Here is a 17,283-nt window from a genome sequence, read left to right as displayed (position 1 = left end):
TCCAGAATCAGAGTTCTTACAAGGTCAAGAAAATATGATCACATAACCCCGATCTTATCGTCCCTACATTGGCTTCCTGTTAAGTTTCGAATAGACTACAAACTATTACTTCTCACTTATAAAGCACTAAATGGTTTGGCTCCCATGTATCTATCCAGTCTTTTAATCGCTACAATCCGCCACGCTCCCTGAGATCTCAAAACTCTGGGCTTCTAGTAGTTCCGAGAATAGCAAAGTCCACTAAAGGCGGTAGAGCATTTTCACATTTAGCTCCTAAACTCTGGAATAGTCTTCCTGACAGTGTTCGGGCTCAGACACACTCACCCAGTTTAAGTGTAGATTAAAAACATATCTTTTTAGCAAAGCCTACACATAACACACATCACATCTCATAACCTTGTGCTCCAGAACATCTGATCACATGCACATTATCAACTTGTGCTGTTAATATCATGAACAGCAGCTACGCTAATTCCTCTCCACTGCTTCTCTTTCTCTCCCCATCCTGAGGCATCCTGAGGTTTGGCCAGCTCCAGTCACCTCCCACCATCTTGATGATTACGGACCTTTGAAGAAGTAGATGCCGAACTCGCAAACATCCCGAACCATCTAGAGATGTACCAGTGCCATTTGGATCCCGCTACATGTGTGGAGTTTGACATTGGACCTCCTGGAGTGTTTAAAGGCTCTGGCATGGAGAAGCTGATGCTGGATCTGTGATGATCACAAATGCTGAGCTTATAAAACTAGGAGCTACTAACCATAAAGACTGTATAAGACTGCAGAAAGAACATCACTTATAATCTTATACTCATGTTAGTTCTCACTCTCCAGTGTTCTGTATTGTTGAAAGATTTATGATCAAACTCTTGATGTCACCCAAATGAGGATGGGTTCCCCTTTTGAGTCTGGTTCCTCTCAAGGTTTCTTCCTCATAACATCTAAGGGAGTTTTTCCTTGCCACAGTCGCCACGGCTGCTCATCAGGGACAAATTCACACCATTCACCTTAACTGTTGATTTGTGTAAAGCTGCTTTGAGACAATGTCTGTTGTGAAAAGCGCTATAGAAATATAGACTTGACTTGACTTGACCCTTTAGCACCCCCAAGTGCGCATGTCCCTTACCTATCTATGGCAAGCGCCGAGAGGAAAAATGGATTACACACACAATGAGCACCAGTCGATCCAGAATTAGTACAGCATAACAAAATTCAATAAAGTCTGTTACATACGTCCCCCCCTCACAAAATAAATGTCCCCGTTTATATGCGAAAAAAAAACACACAGACAATAAACAGCAATGTATGATGAACATAAAACAAAGCACAGAACCATATGACAACATCCCACTCAAACTGAGGAAAACAGTCATATTAATACAGAACAATATCCTGCAAATGGCCAGGAGGTCTACAAACTCTCCCAGTCCTACTAAAGCTAGGCTCTAACCTCCCAACCGAACACTGTGAGTCCGCCAAAGCACCCAGATCTCTTTGGGAAGGAACACAGTCCCCCCTACCGGAGACATCAGATTCCATGGGAAATTGTCCAGGCTGTGACAAGGGGGAAAATGGGCAATGTGTACGGCCGTACCCTGTTATAATGCACTACTTGAGCCCTCTCAGCATTGTCAAAGGGGTTAACAATCCGGTAAGTCAGTCCAGGTTCACCACCTGAATCCATGACCTGCACCACTTTATAAGGTCCCTTCCAATGGGGTGCCAGCTTCATGTGACTCTCCACCGGGTTGTGGAGCCACACCATGGCACCTACACCATAAGGCTGGTGATGCAAGGAAACGTCATGGTACAATTTCTGACGGTCATGAGCTGCCTCACTATGCATCCGCGCACTGCTAAAGGCAGAGTCCAGTTTCATCAGCAGTGAAAGAACAAACTCGCCATGTGTCACTGCTGTCTGTGAGTCAAGAGCACGGTGGGTAACAGTACATTGACGGAACTCGTGCTTCCGACCGTGGGTCAAGAAGAAAGGAGTGAAACGAGTGCTGGAGTGAGCCCTGGTATTGTAAGCAAAAGCTACATGTTTCACATAATCGTCCCACTCCCCTCCATAAGTCAAAAGTGTCTTAGCCAGTTGATCAATCAGAGTCCGATTAAAGCGCTCAACCATGCTGTCTGATTTCGGGTGGTAAGGTGTGGTGCGAGTCTTTTTAATGTTCAAAAGACGGCAGAGTGTCTGAACCACTTCCGCCTCAAACTGACGACCTTGATCTGAGTGCAAAGTCTCTGCTACGCCATGAAGCAGAACATAGTCCTCAAACAGACATTGTGCCACCGTCTGTGCAGACTGGTTAGGTAAAGCATACAAATTGACAAATTTGGTGAAATAGTCCTCGACGACCAGCACATACCGGTTACTTTTCGAAGTGGCAGGCAGCTCCAAGATGTCCATAGCCACTCTTTCAAATGGTCGCACTGACTGAGAACCACCCATCGGCGCACGGTGGGCTGGAACAGGACTACGCCATGTCTGACATGCCTTGCACTGCTCACACCATGCTTTGATATTCTTGTACATGGAAGGCCAGAAACAAAATTGTCTCGCCCGTTCCCACACCCGTTCAGAAGAGAAATGGGCAGAAGCTGGTGCACCATGCAGCTGTAAAAGAATGTCAGATACCAGAGCAGAGGGAACAACCATTTGAACCACTGGTTTACCCGTGTGTGGGCAGAAAACTGAACGGCATAACAGTCCATCAATAATAGAAAGATGATTAAATTCAGTCCAGAACGTACGTAAGCGCCAAGAAGCTCCCTGTAACCTCCGCCTGGGCGGTCTTATGGATTGAGCCACCCAGCCTAACACAGTCAAAATATCAGGGTCAGCATGCTGCATAGCCCTAATGTCCGATACAGAGTATGACAAAGTATTAATATGAGACCCCCTGTCCGAATTGCTTAGTGAGCCCACGGCAGCCCCGTCACCAGTAGAATCAGAGACATCAGAGGAACATGGAATGTCAGTGTCCATTCGAGCAGAACTCACCACGTTCACATCCAGTACTCCCTTTCCACTCGGCTCCGCCTCACTCAGGATGGACGACTCAGGGCGGCGAGAAAGCGCATCCGCGTTCCCATGACAATGTCCATCCTTGTGTACAATGACCCAATTCAAAGGATCAAGCTCCAGGATCCATCTACCCTGTCTGCATGTTGGATCGTTATCAATCGACATACGCAGAAGCGCTAATAGCGGACCTTGGTCTGATAATGGTAAATGAAGTAAGTCCGATGTAGTGCTTAAACTCCCGTACTGCCCACACCACAGCCCACAACTCACGATCAAAGGTGGACCAACGCCTCTGCGTGGAAGTCAGTGTCCGGCTGGCATATGCGACCACACGTTCCAGTCCATCTCTGTCCTGTGCAAGAACTGCACCGACTGCTAAGTTGGATGCATCGGTGTAAATTTTAAAAGTCAGGCAATATCACTACTGGGTCAGATGACAACACACTTTTCAGATGGTTAAATGACTTGTCACATTCAGGAGTCCATACAAAGGGACATTCTTCCCAACAAGTTGGTTCAGTGGGGCAGCAAGTTTAGAAAAACCTCTAACAAAACGTCTGTAATAGGAACAAAGTACCACAAAGGCTCTCACCTCAGAAGGAGAATGGGGAACTGGCCAATTCAAGACTTTCTCAGTATTCTTAGGGTCAGGCTGGAGACCCTTTCGAGAGACTACATGGCCCAGAAAAACCACATGATCTCTGGCAAGGTGGCATTTGCCTGGATTCAGTCTCAACCCAGCAGACTGGATTCTCGAAAACACGCCCTGAGGCTCAACAGATGTTCTGCAAATGTTTTGTTATAAATCAAAATGTCATCGAGATATACCATGCAGATGTGCCACGGGAGCCCTCTGAGAACTAGCTCCATCAAACGTTGAAATGTGGCAGGAGCGTTGCAAAGACCCATTGGCATGGACCGCCACTGATAGAGCCCTTGTCCCATAGTAAATGCCGTCTTCTCTCGATCCTCCTCTGCGACTTCCACCTGCCAGTAACCGTTAGAGAAATCCAGCGTGCTAAACCACATCGCGCCTGCTAACGCGTCGAAGGTGTCATCCACACGAGGCAGGGGATGAGAGTCTTTAATAGTCACACTGTTAAGCGTCTATAGTCCACACAAAACCGCCAGTCGCCGCACTTCTTCCTCACTAAAACAAATGGTGATGCCCATGGGCTACAGCTCTCCTCAATAACACCATCTGCTAACAGGCCAGCTACTTGTTTTTCTATCTCAACCCGTTTTCCTGGAGCTACACGGTATGCACGCTGCTTAATAGGCGCTTGCTCACCCGTTCTAATATGATGTTTTACAAGTTTACATTTACTGCCATTCTGTCTGGACAAGCTGAAGATTTCGATGTACTCAAACAGTAATGACGAATGTGAAGCTTTCTCGGACTCAGAAATGGATGACTCGTCCAGCGACACTGGAGGGATATCACTGGGAAAGGACACTGTCGCTATATCCACTGGAGTATGGAATGGCTGAACATCAGAGTCATCAACTGGGTAAAATTCACCCAGGTGCATGTTCTCCTTCAAGAAAATGTCCTGCCCGGTAGGGTTTAAGATCTGAGCTTTAGTAAGTCCATTGTGAACTGTGCCTACCGTGTGAGCAACAACTAGGCTAGAAGAATCCGCCACATTGGGGTCCAAATATCCAACAAAGTCACTTGTTAAGCGAGCTGTATTAGGCAAGCATACTTTAACAGGAACCACAGACTCACTGAGTGGAGGTAAGGTCATAGCAGTGGCCAGCGAAACATTGCAGCACCTGGGAACAAAGTCTTTGCTGGTGAGGAGATGAATTGAGATGTCCCGCAGTTGTAGCTTAGCACAGCTGAGGTCCAATAAAGCATGATTTCTCAATAGAAAGTCCCAGCCTAGCAATACAGTTTGTGTGGTCTCTCTCAGCACATGAAACACATGCTGCCATAACTCAGTGCCCAGCTGAACCTAATGTATCCAGCATTTGTCCATTCACAGCACGGGCTGACACATAGTCCCTTTTCAGCGGCCGATTACGAAGTGTTGGAATTGACATACAAAGTCAGCTCATGAGAGAAACACTGGAACCAGAATCCACTAACATTTGCACTTCAACACCTTCAATAACTCCTTTCACATATGACACTAGCAGCTCCTGTCAAAAACACGTGACTGGCATCCACGGCCCCCGCAGACACACTGGCACATACCATTAGACCGAGAGCGGTCCCCACTCCACTCATTCGTCGCTCTCGAACTCGCACTGGATTTCAGTCTTTGGTTTTCCTCACCTAAACGCCTTAGCTCCATCCTCATCTCTCTCATTTCTCCTGTTAGCTGATCCACTGCTCTATAAAGTCCTCCATTATCAGTCACAGAGTGAACAGCAGAAACAGAAACTCCATCCATATTGCCATAGGCATTATTAACTGGCATGCAATCAGTCTTTATCGTGTCCCTTGCCATTTCACACCGGCCAGCAATTATCACAGCTTCCTCCAAGTCTGTTGCTCCTTGTTCGTGGCATTTATCTCTGAGCACAGGATTCAGACCAGCCACGAAACGGCGAAACTTTTCCTCTTTCTGCGCCTTGTCCCCATATTCTGGAAAAGCCTCGTCCACTAACCTGCCGATCTCCGCCGCATACACCTCCAAACTTGGGCAAACTGATAGGCTGGCTCTGAAACGATCCATGAACTGTCGCTGCCCAAAAGCCTCCTTAAGTCTCTCTTTCACCGCTGTATAATCCGCTTGAACGGCCGCAGGAAGACTGTCCCACAGGAGAAACGCCGCGTTGCTCAAGCGTGTCGGCAGAATTCTCACCAGTTCATAATTATAGGACACAGCGGCATCTCCCTCAGTCAGCGCTCGGACCGCAACCTCAAACTGCCGCGCCCAACATAGAAAGCTCTGCTTTTCGTCACCGGAGAACGACGGTGGTAACTCAATTCTCACGTGTCTGTTGATCCTGTCGCGGTCCCGTCTCGGGTAGAAATCATCCTTGTCTTTACACCACATGATGGCTGCGCCCACGCTGAACCCGCACGTGCTAACTCAGCTAAGCACTTTTCAACTATAAACTAACTAATTAAACACCCGCGGTAACACTGAACCAGGTAAACGACAAAAACAAAACAAAACCGCTGCAACCAATGTAACCGAGCGTTCCTGTAGGGTTCGCCTAAACACTTTATATTGAGTAAAAAACAATAAACCAGATTATCCAAACACTTTATTAACACAGCATCACCTTCAGCCCGAGGTCACCGACCCTTTAGCACCCCCAAGTGCGCATGTCTCTTACCTGTCTATGGCAAGCCCCGAGGGGAAAAATGGATTACACACACAATGAGCACCAGTCGATCCAGAATTAGTACAGCATAACAAAATTCAATAAAGTCTGTTACACTACTATATATATATATATATTTAGACAACAATAAATAATAGCTGAAAAGCTAATAGAGAAAGTGTTTTTATTCATTGTGCTGGATGACCAACACCTACACTGTAAAAAAAAAAAAAAAATAAATTTTACAGTTAAATGTCTATTTTTTTTTTAATAGAAATTTACCCTTTTTTTATTTACAACAAAATGGCTTTTGTTTTACATATATTTTCTGTATTTTAACGTTCCGTCATAAAATTTATCAAAAATTTAATTTTGATATTATAGAAATGTTCTGTTTTTTTAAAGAAATTAGCTGTATTTTCACAGAATAGAATGATATCTAATATTTACAGATTATTCTTGTAATAATTAAGTCAGTGTTTTTATTACCATTGAAAACAGTTAATCATATGAAGGTTAAAGTGAAGTTATTAATGTCAAATAATAGTATTTTTACATACAGTAAAATTATGCATTGTTTCTTTTACTACTCTTTTAAGCTTGTCTTGCAGATAAATGCTCCTATTAACAATTATTTTGCATTATATTATTTTGCCATAGGTCCTAACTACATATATCATTCATAAAGACATAATATGTCTGTTTTTCACCCTAAATTATTATAAATTAAAATGAGGTATTTGCCATGTCCCAGTAAACAAAAAGTTAATAATTCAGGTTTTTGTAGTTTATATTTTTACAGTTACAATTCCTACAATATCCAAAAATCTAATCAAATATAATACAATATAATGTTCAAAAAAGTACACAGAACTCAAATCTGAAATACTACAAACTTATTATTTTTTTTTATTAAAAATAAGGCATTGGTCCAGTATGGAATTTTAAACAGTAAAGAAATCAAAATAATTAGCTTCTTTAAAAAAATCTAATAAATAAAAGCAATAAAATAAAATAAAAAAAAACAACCTGCAACCTCCACTTAAAAACATCAATAGTGTCAACCAACAAAACACTTTTTGGATTCCTTGCACGGGTTCTCCTAGTCTCCTAGACCAACACTGCTCAGATCATCCTGCTAGTTGGTTCCCAAACCGCCATTAAAAAAAAGAAGAAGTTGATTTTGGTTAGCTCCGCGCATACGCATACTGACACAAATTCAAAATTGGCGCTGAATTAACCCACAACGGTTTGAATGAGTTTCAGGCTGTTCCTCTGGGAAATGTTTAAGATAATAAAGCGCTTTTTCACTACAAGAATCTGAGGAAACTACAGAAGACATCAAACTGACTGAGGGATGTGTTTCAAACATGTGAAGCACATTTTATAGTGACTGCACATTTCTGTTGTTAAATGTAGTTTAGAAGTTTAAACGTGCAGTATTTTGTACAGTCACGTGACGAAACTGCAGGTCAAATGTGAATGTGAATAATTTTAACACAAATAGAGATCATACAACATGCATGTTAGTTTTTATTTAGTACTGTCCTGGGTAATATATTTTACATAGATGTTTATATATAGTCCATGACACAAAAAATTGCAGAAATGATTAAAATAACCCCCTTCAAAAGTTTGAACAGTGAAAGTGTTAATTCACCCCAAAATGATCATTCTGTCAATAATTACCCCTTTTGTAGGATTTATCTGAAAAAAGTGCTCAAGTTTAACTATTCAGAACAGAAAAGGGACTTGTGAACAACCGTTACAAAACAAAAGAAAAATCGTAGATCATCTATATAACCATTTCTAACCATTCAGACCTTTAAAACCATTTAGGTTCATAAAGTTAGTTATTTTAATCATTTTAGACATGTTTTGACTTGTGGACCATATGGGAACATCGTTGATGTTAAATATCTTAGTCAGAACAATACTAAATATAAAATAACATGCATATTGTATGATCCCTCTTTTGTTACAATTATTCACATTTTTGCAGGATCTGCCGGGGTCTGTCATTTACAAACATGGCATTACCGCTATTGAAATAACCTCTCTCTCTCTCTCTCTCTCTCTCTCTCTCTCTCTCTCTCTCCCTCTCTCCCTCTCTGTCTCTCTGTCTCTCTCTCTCTCTCTCTCATTTCAGCTGGATGACCCGACAGTTGCTGCTCTCATCTTTGCCTCCTGGACAGAAATATCTTGCTGTATGTTGAATGATCATCAACTCAACCCTGCCAAGACAGAACTGCTCATGTTTTCAGCTGATCTAACTTTGGTGTTATTGTTGATGCATATATAAATTGCACTGGCCCGATCCTGCAGATTTTCCCTGTACAACATTATGAAGATCAGACTCTTTCTTTTGGGCCATGCTACAGAACTTCCTGTCCGAGCTCTTGTTCTCTCCAAACTGGACTGTTGTATTGCTCTCTTAGCAGACTTTCCAGCATCTACTACCAAGCCTTTGCAGCTAATCCAGCCTATGGCACTGAGACTGATCTTCAACAAGGGGACCCCGAGGACCACGAGCTCCCACCCACCCAGACAGGTTTGGGATTCAGCTCTCCTCGGACGGAACGTGGCCGCGAACAACACTCCTTTGGGGCGGCGCTACGTCCGGTACAAAATTGCACTTCTTTTCCCCGGCTCTCCTGCACACCACAAATAAAGACACAACGTGATTTTCCTGACATTCAGCTCTCTGGTGTCGCTACATTATATATAATCATATTTATGAAAAGGTTCAGTAAAACTCCAGACACCAGCGTCTGACTTTTTAACCGTACACGCTGCACTTCGAATTTCTGTTCGACGCTGTGATTGGACCATTTTGAGGCATGATCATCAGAGCGTTCATTGCTTGGCTGAATAAATGTCTTCCATCCTCACGGAGGAGCGGAGATCTTCAGACAGAATCTTTATTCTGGTGAGTACAGACGTGTTTCTATTAATGAAGAGTTTTTAGTGGTGCTTGTAATGTAAAGTAGTATTATTATAATTCTGGCATTATTATTAAAGTTCATGACTTGCATACAGTTTGCTAAAGTTCTAAATGTTTTTGACTTTTACCTTAAATTCTGATTTTGTGTGCAGTAAATCTTATGGCGAAATTTATATTAACTTGTGTGATCTTTGCTTGAGTACTATTTGTTAAAAAAAAAATCAGCATAATTACATAAATTCCGTTATTTAGGATTTTTGGTTAAAATTCTGGATTTGCTTCAGAACGGATCAGATGTTAGCTACAGCATATGCTAGCTAGCTTACGAGTTATAGTCCCTGTGTAAATTTAAATCCTTTATTTTGTGATAAAATGCATTCAAAAAACCTATTAAAATTATTGTTCATGCAAATATTTGTTCGTTTTTGTGGTAAGCGGTTTCAAGAAAAAATAGGGTTTATTTTCTAATATTTTCCCCGCGTGTAAAAGCGCGCGTGCACCGAACAATGTCTGGAAGGTTTGGAGGTTTTCGTTTTTTTATTCATTTATTTATTTTTTTTACTTTTTCAGATCACTGATACTTGCGACTGAGACATTTGAGGTAATTTCCCAATGTAAATCTTCTCAAGGCTCAAATGTCAGTGCTTAAGTTTTGGTCAATTAGTAAAAACTGATCACCTTTTAAGTATGAACATAAAACTATATCCTGTTTTGATTAACAGAAATGATATCAAGTTTATTTTATCTGATGTTCAGTATCTTTGACTCTGTTTTAGATTGCAGCTCCTTGGTGATTCCAGCAGACCTCTTCAGGTATATTATTTCTTCTTCATTTTTGTGTCACTGGTGTAAATGGCCAGAGAAGCTGTTTTTGATGTTAAAACATTGATGCCATGATTTTTAACTAATATTTAATTTATTTATTATGCAGACTCCTCTTGGATAAAGACACCAGCAGATACTCATACAGAGAAATTCATCGTTTTTGTTATAGATTTTTATTGCATTTTATTACTTAGGTTTTAATTATATTTAGAGAAGTCTAGATTAGTGATTTTAGATTTTTCTGTAGGTAAGTTTTAGAATAGTAATTAAGATTAGATTAGTGTAGGTTAGGTTTATATATTGTAGGTCATATTACCAGCAGATTGTTTCCGTTGTTGTGACTAATTGTTTCCTTTGAGCTGTTTAAACTTTTTTTCAGGTTTCATCCACTTACACCAGAAAGCGAATTTTGAAGTATGTGTCTTAAGTGATCAAATAACAAAGGATCAATAATTTTTGTAGGTCATATTGTGATGACTGTACATATGATTTGTACTTTTAAAACAGTTTACCGGTGGAAAGTTTTTCAAATAGAATACAGAATTTGCTGATAATAAAAACAGAAAAAAAGAAAGTTGACTGCTGTCTTTTTTTATTTTTTAATGCCTTAGTAAATGCATTTGTGCCACATATACTACAAGAAAGTTAATCTTGTTATTTCTAAACCTTATTGTCTAATCTTCAAGTTATTTCATATTTAAAAGGAAAACACTCTGAGGCTGCTGAGGGCCGCTGGAAGAAACTGGACCTGGCAGATGTGCAGAGCAGCCCACCAACCATGCTTAAGGTACTAATGCAACATTTTCAAATTGGGTTTAAAGGGTAACAGAAATATAATTACACTTAACTGAAATAACATTGGAGATAAAAATCATGTGTTATCAGAAGGATGATGGAGAAAGACTGATGGATCAACAATCCCCAGCAACACTGAGGACAAAAGTGTTTGCTCCCACATCAAACAGGGATGTGTTCACAGGAAATATATGCCATAAAAAAACACCACATAACTGCTATTGTTTACATTTTTCATGATTAACAGTTTAAGTGTCTTGGCTGAAATGTAATGCAGTTATAGTTAATAAGTGAAGTTCACTCTCAGTTGTTGCATTTGATTCTGTGAGATGCTTTGCTTCTGCCTATATTAGCCATCAACAACAAGAGCTACTGTTACCACACACCATGGAAACCAACAAGTAAAAGATACCCAGTAACACACTGCACGTGTGTTTTAAGACATGTATATATATATATATATATATATATATATATATATATATATATACACACACACACACACACACACACACACACACACATGTGTGAAAACAATGGTCATTTTTATATTATGTAATGTTAAACATCAGTTTAAAAACAGTTTTCATAGCATGCTACTAATTTTGCAACAATTTGTTATGATAAACATCTGAATCACTTGTGTGTGGTGTTTTATGGTGTGTTCTCTGTGTTCCCTAAAACTTATTAAAGTAATTATTATTATTATTATTATTATTATTATTATTATTATTATTATTATTATTATTATAGATTCTCAGAAGCAACCCTGTCACGGTCATGCGCATATTTGAAAAAAAGAGTAGATGCACTACTCAGAGATCTGCTCTTGTCACCCGCTCAACGGATCGGTGAAGTAGTGGACTATTTTTATTGGTTTGAGTACCAGGCTAGAGGAAGCCCACGTGCTAGCCTGGGTGAAAGATGCGCCCATGTTTGAGGACGATACAGACGACACAGTATGTGAATTCATTGACTGGTACATGACGTGCCAAATGCCTGACCCCAGTACAGACCCTGAACTGCACAAAATTGTGACAGAGGTTCAGATGCACAGCCGAAATCATTCCAAGTCTTGCAAGAAAGGACACGTTTTATGCAGATTTGGATTTCCCAAACTTCCGAACTTCAGCAATTTGGTTATGCTGAAACGTACCCCAAAAGAGTGTTGGGTCAACCGGGACTTGCTGAGGGCATGGAATGCTAACATGGATATATAGGGCAATATGTACATGACACAGCAGAACAGATCAAAAATGTACTGAATGTCTAAGTCTGAACATGAGATGAACGACCTGCTGAAAACTGTGGTAGAAGATGTACGTAAAACTAATGTTAATGAAAAAGATGAAATGAAACAGATAATGCAGTCTTATTCCAAACACAGACAAGTCAGTGCCCAGGAGTCTGTGGCACGCACGTGCAGCTTACCTCTGAAGAAGTGTTCACGTGCTGTCGTGTTCATACAAACTGATGATGATGCATTAAAAATGAGTCTTCCCCTTAGTGCAATGCATTACAAAATCCCAGATTCTGAGGATGTGTGGATGTCAGGAATTGAGGAAAAGTACAGAGCAAGGCCTGAAAAACCGGACTTAGAAAAATTGTGTCTTGCCGATTTTGCCTTAAAATATCGCATTGTCTATGGCCGTCAAGCTAAAGGTCAAAAGGTTCACCCCCTGCTGAAAAACAAGGGGTACGTTCAACAAAGAACTGTCGGCAAGCCTGCAATTATTAATTATGCCCGCTTCTCTAAAGACAAGCAGCCTGAGAAGTATTATGGCAGATTGCTAAAGTTGTATGTTCCTCATCGCTCTAATACACAGCTCAAGCAACCAGCTTATCCTACATATGAGCTGTTTTACCACAATGCCCGCATAGATGTCCAACAACCCCGTCTACGTGTGCCAGTGTGCAAAGTTGTAGTAGAGAACAAGAAAAGGTTTGAAAAGCACACTGCTGAGTTGGACCAAGCTTTTGAACTTCTACAGGAGCAGGGGACGTTTGAAAATGCGTGGACAGCGTTCACCCCTGAAATGGAAGCTGAACGTTTGGAGTGCATTATGGAAAGGATCGATGAAGAGCCCAAACAGGTGAATGAGAAAGACGATGTTCCAGAGTACCAGCTTGTTCGTGAAGATGGTGACGGACTTGTCCCAAAATTTGAGGCACCACAGTTGAGTGTGGATTATGTACAACAGCTATATCGAAGCTTGAACCAGGCACAGTCATCAGTATTCTACACCGTCCGTCTATGGTGCCTGAAGCGCATGTGGGGTCAGAATCTTGAGCAGTTTTTCTATTTTGTGTCAGGTGATTCAGGATGTGGAAAATCGCACGTAATTAAGTGCATTTATGCGGAAGCCACCAAGATCCTATGCCAACTCCCACGATTTTGGGAGCAAGGTGAAGTTTCTTCACCAACAGTGCTATTGACTGTGTTTACCGGAACAGCAGCTTTTAATATCTCTGGTAAAACTTTCCACCGTATCAAGCACTGGGAAACTCTCTGGATGATGTTAGAGTGGTGTTGTCGAACACAGAGATTCTCATCATTGACAAAGTGTCCATGGTTTCGAAGGATCTGTTTGCGTACGTCAACTGGAGGTTCCAACAGATCAAAGGCAGCAAAAAACCTTTTGCTGGAATCTCTGTTCTAGCAGTTGGAGATTTTTACCAACTCCCACCTTTAAGTAAACCAAAGCCTCTGTGTGTATGAAGGTGGTGTGCCTGACAACTGGAAAGACTATTTTCAAATAGTAAACTTGACAGAAATCATGCGTCAAAAGGAAGATCTCGCTTTTGCACAGCTACTGAACAGAATCCGTGTGAAGCCAAAGCACAAGGCTCTCACTAAAGAGGACAGGGCATTGCTTGCTCCGGGTAAACCTGTAAAAGGCAAAAAACAGGATTTACCTGATGTCATCCAAATGGCAGCTGGAGTACGTGTAATGGTAATGAGAAATTTGGAGGTGGAGGACGGACTCTCTAATGGAAGTTTTGGAACAATTGCCAAAATTGTCAGTGAAACAAAAGCTGGTGTGATGGCAGTAAAGATGATCGGACTTGAACTGGACAATCCCAGTGCTGGTCAGAAACACTGCAAGAGGCTGGACAGTGAACAGGATAATCTCATTTATGTTGAGCGCTTTAAAGAAAGAATCAGCAAAGGAGTGGTCAGACGGCAATTCCCAGTAAAGTTAGCCTATGCCTGCACTGCTCACAAAGTTCAGGGGATGACGATGCAGTCTGCTGTTGTGTCGTTAAAGCGTTTTTTTGAACCAGGAATGGCCTATGTTGCTCTTAGCAGAACAAATTCGCTTGATGGACTGCATATAACACACTTTGATGAAAAGAAAACACATGCAGATCCAAAAATAACTGATTCACTTCAAGGCATGAAAACGCTCTCATTCAGTGGTGTTATGCCACTTTTAGAGCATGTCCAGCTCACAACACATGACCAGAGTATTAAAATAGTCCATCACAATGTACACACCACCAAATGTTTCTTGCCGATATTCTGTGCATAACGGAAAGTAACTTGTCTGGCTCATTAATTCCACCAAATCTACAGCTGAAAAGGTACACTATGTTTACCCGCAGCTACACAACATATATGGAGATGGCAAAAAAAAAAGAAAGATTTGGTGGAGTTGCTATATACTGTAAAGAAATGATTCAAGCCCAGGCCAGACAGTACACACATAATGTGACTGATCTTGAGTTCCTCCTTATCAAGATCGATGCTCCAGTAACAGCGTCATTTGTGACTGTATACCGCACAAATCTTTAAAGTTTGCTTGAAGCTATTGAGATAATTAACCGCTGGCCAGTCATTGTATGTGGAGACTTTAACGAGGATCTACTGATAAGTACTGGAAAGAAACCGATACTGGAGCTATTTAAATTCAAAGGTAATGTACAAGTTATTTCAGCTGCGACTACAGACAACTGCACACTCCGTGATCATGTTTACATATCAACATCCTATTTCTGTGCTGAATCAGGAGTGTTGCAAACGTACTTCAGCTACCACAATGCAGTGTATTGTGTTTTGCACCTCTAATCATTAAAAAGTTCGTTGGTTATTTCGTTGGTTCCATTGACAGTTGTTTGGTCTGTGCGCTACTAAGCGGGCTTTTTTAAGCTAGTAGTGTCAGGCGTTTAGTTTTTACAAATCTTTCACATACACTCCATGTATTTATGAACACTTAATTGCTTTTGATATTGAAATACAGTGGGCTTCCTATCAGTGTGATTGGGCTTTATTGAATTAATATAATCATGACTGGACTTGTATATAAATTTTTTTACAGTTGTTGGGTCTGCTTCAAGCTAGTAGTGTCAGGCCTTTAGCAACCTATGACACTTTATTCAACTATGTGAATTCCATTTATGTATTTCATTTCCTTTTGATGTTAACATTTGTTTGGTCTGTGCACTGCTAAGCAGGTTTTTTCAAGCTAGTAGTGCCAGGCTTTTATTTTTTATACTACTACACTGAACTTTTGGTCTGTGCACTGCTAAACTGGCTTTTTCAAGCTAGTAGTGTCAGGCCTTTAGCTATTACCAATCTATTACACTTTATTGCTTTATTTGAATCAATGTATTTATTTTATTTCCATTTGATAACATTTGTGCACTACTAACGGGCTTTTTCAAGCTAATAATGTCAGGCCTATATATATTTTTTTATACTTCTACAATGAACTTTTAGTCTGTGCATTGCTAAGCGGGCTTTTTTTCAAGCTAGTAGTGTCAGGCCTATATTTTTTTTAACCATCTGTGACAGTTTAATCAATTATGTGAATCAATGAATGCTTCAAGTATCATATGTTTGACATGTCAGTCTGTCAATGTACATGTAACATGAGATAAGAATTGTAGATCCCCACAAGCAGCACAGATAAGAAAAGCAAAAGCATGTACAGACAAGATAGACAGTGGGATCGGTGAAAGAGCTTCCAGGCAGATGCAGGCAGGGACTTCAGTGAGAGTAGTCCAGCTGTTCCACATAAGACAGTGACCACAGCAACAGTGACTACAGCAGACCAATTAACACTAAGGAGAGATCAAGTTAAGCTTCTGTATTTGTATATTTAGTAGAGCAGTTTAGTAGTAGTGTTTATATATATTAATACTAATATTATTAATACTAATAGATTTTTCCATGTCTTATTTCTGTTAGCTTCAGGATAATAGCATAGTGATGTTGATTCATTGATCCATAGTATAGCTAAAATACTGTAAATGGAAAAGAGGTTTTGTTATGTTATATGTATTAAAGTATTTGTTTATTCTGACTGACTGGAATGTATACATTGGTATTGACTGTTATTGTTTTGGCAGCAGAAGGGAAGAAGACCAGCATGGTGAGTGGAAGATTTTGACTCCAGCCAGGACACATGCCAAGAAACGGCAAACAAGATGGGCAAGATCTGGTGAGTGATGTTTGGTGAAGTCACATCTGATAACGTGATGTGGATGAAAACCACATCTCTGATTGCAGACCAAAAGACCAGGCCGACACAGCAACAACGACACGTGTAAGTATCACAACAAACCAGATAATACATTAGTGTTCACTTTTAGTTTAGTGTGGTGTCAAAGTCAAGAAGCTTTTATTCTCATTTCAAGCATATATATATAGCTGATTTTATGTGAAGACCCTTGTGTGGACACAAAGATGCAAGATGATGGTTAAGTTCAAGTTTTTTTCTGTATTTCTGGTTTATTTACTGTAATGGACATGGTCACGGTGCAGCTCTACAGAAATGAAGAATGAAAGTAAATTGTGTGTATTTATCCCTGATGAGCACTCGGGGCTACTGTGATGTCTTGTTAATAAAATGGGAAGAAAGGTTATCTGTAGGTCTTTTGCTTGGGAATTGGAACTAGCTGTAAAATGTTTCATTAAAATTTTAAGTAATATTTTAATAACCAATTAACAATTAAAAAATAAATGTATTATTTTCAACAGATGGATGACGAGCTCAGAGTGGTCCAGTAGATATCATTGTGGCAGATGAAAACACACTGTCTAAAGCTAAGTCTCTCTACATTGTTAGTGCAGTTGCAGTAAACCTCAAGCTAATACTAGATGAAAAGGACTCGGGCTGATGCATGTTTGTGTGTGTGTGTGTGTGTGTGTGTGTGTGTGTGTTTAGAGTATTCCAGAGTTTGGTGAGGACTGAGGTCTGTGTTGATGACACCTACACTGAGTGAAGAACAGCCTCCACTTCTGTCACCAGTGGCTTTGATGAAGATCATAATTCAGATGGCATCGACTCTGTTGAGTTTGTTTTTATTATTGTCTATGTAATAAGTATCAGAACATTTTTAAAGAAAAGTTCAATAGAAAATAGATTTAGTGAAGAAGATTAATATATTTTGGGCATAAACA

At 40.5% G+C, this 17,283-nt stretch overlaps 1 protein-coding gene across 1 annotated transcript in view; it reads right to left on the bottom strand.

The window, feature by feature from the left end:
* LOC124377356 overlaps positions 1-17,283 on the bottom strand; it is a 306,775-nt gene that overhangs the window by 51,160 nt on the left and 238,332 nt on the right. The window lies entirely within an intron of this gene.

The sequence above is a fragment of the Silurus meridionalis genome, chromosome 23 (assembly GCF_014805685.1).
Source record: "Silurus meridionalis isolate SWU-2019-XX chromosome 23, ASM1480568v1, whole genome shotgun sequence".
Lineage (NCBI taxonomy): Eukaryota > Metazoa > Chordata > Actinopteri > Siluriformes > Siluridae > Silurus > Silurus meridionalis.
Note: the sequence above shows the minus strand (reverse complement) of the source record. Positions and strands in the feature narration are given on the sequence as shown.